The following is a 1,387-nucleotide window of genomic DNA, read 5'->3' on the forward strand; positions in this document are numbered from 1 at the left end:
AGACTATTCCAGATGACAGCCTCAGAGCCCTTTCAGTTCTCTTATCTTTTGTCTCATAGCTGCCAGTGAGGCATCGCCAACTCTGAGTACCACTCTTTCACTTCACCCACGTTGCTCAAGTGAGCCATAGCTGAGGATAAATCACATCATCTACTTGCTTTTAGGTGAGAGGCAAATTCACATTAGTGTCTTTTGTTGTTAAATATCCAGTCATTTGACAAATACTGCATCAGTCACAACCTCTGACTACTTTATCTATGACTTTATGCTTAGAAAAAGTGATCTGAAAGTTAAATACCTTGTGGGTCACTCTGCTTTGAAAATGTATGGACTGACCAAATATTAGGTTGTCAGAAAAGTCATGACCCATTTTGTACAGAAAAATACTTCATGACTCCCAATGACCCAATATATGCTTAAATACGGCACACAAATGTCTAGAGACATTTGGGGGAACTGGGTCCCTGTTATTAAACATTTTACTTAAGTTCATTTGAATTTTTTTCTGATGAATTGACTACTTTAGTCATCATTGTTTAATCTCTATTAACAGTCTTTCTTTTAAAGTGTGTATTTTTATGATGGCAAAACATATGTAGCAACATTTTCTGTTTTAATAAAATTTTATGAGAAGATTTTGCTATAGGGCACATGCACTCGCCATAAAGACAGAGAGACAGAGAGACAGCAAGAAGTCACCCCCCAGGGGAGATGGCCATGCCACAATCCCTTCTCCCCCATTCTCCTCTCAGGATCTTGGGCACACGCGGTAGATCCCGACGTGTGTTTAAGCCACCGGGTCCGAGACTCAAACTGCGGTAGACTACATGGGAGTGCAGTGACATAGCCATTACACCAACTGCTGATCCCCCTGTTTTAATCATTTTTTGAGTGTTCAATTAGTAGCATTAATTACATTCATAATGTTATGCAGTCATTACCACTATTGGTTTCCAAAAGTTTTTCATCATTCTAAACAGAAACTATTATATAATAGTTTCCCATTCTTACCTTGTCGTAGGCTGTAGCCACATCTGAGGTGAACCTTTTACAATTAGCAATAATCTCGCCTCGGATAAACCTCATTGGCTACGATACTGCCACTGCGCAAAGCTAAGGGGAGAATCTTTTTGATGATGCCTCTCTGGGAGGCACTGAAAAATTTCCAGAATATTTCCTGGTGCATTGAGTTCAGTGTCCCAGAGAGTGTCCTAGGTATGGTAGCCCCACAAACTCTTATAGCTATTTTCAAGGTTTCTTTGAAAGAAAAATAATAAATGTCCTGTCCATTAATTTACTTTCTGACAATTCTTTTAATTAGTAATGTAACTAAAGCTATTGTCTACATAGTGCCTTTACTTTATTTCTCTCTACACAGTCCTATTAA

The 1,387-nt window shown here is 38.7% G+C and overlaps 1 pseudogene; it reads right to left on the reverse strand.

Annotated features, from left to right (window-relative positions):
- Positions 1 to 939: 939 nt before the first annotated feature.
- LOC114007080 (uncharacterized) lies at positions 940 to 1,115 on the reverse strand (annotated as a pseudogene).
- Between the last annotated feature and the right edge of the window lie 272 nt (positions 1,116 to 1,387).

This window comes from Tupaia chinensis, unplaced genomic scaffold (assembly GCF_000334495.1).
Source record: "Tupaia chinensis unplaced genomic scaffold, TupChi_1.0 Scaffold000118_1, whole genome shotgun sequence".
In the NCBI taxonomy this organism is placed as follows: Eukaryota; Metazoa; Chordata; class Mammalia; order Scandentia; family Tupaiidae; genus Tupaia; species Tupaia belangeri.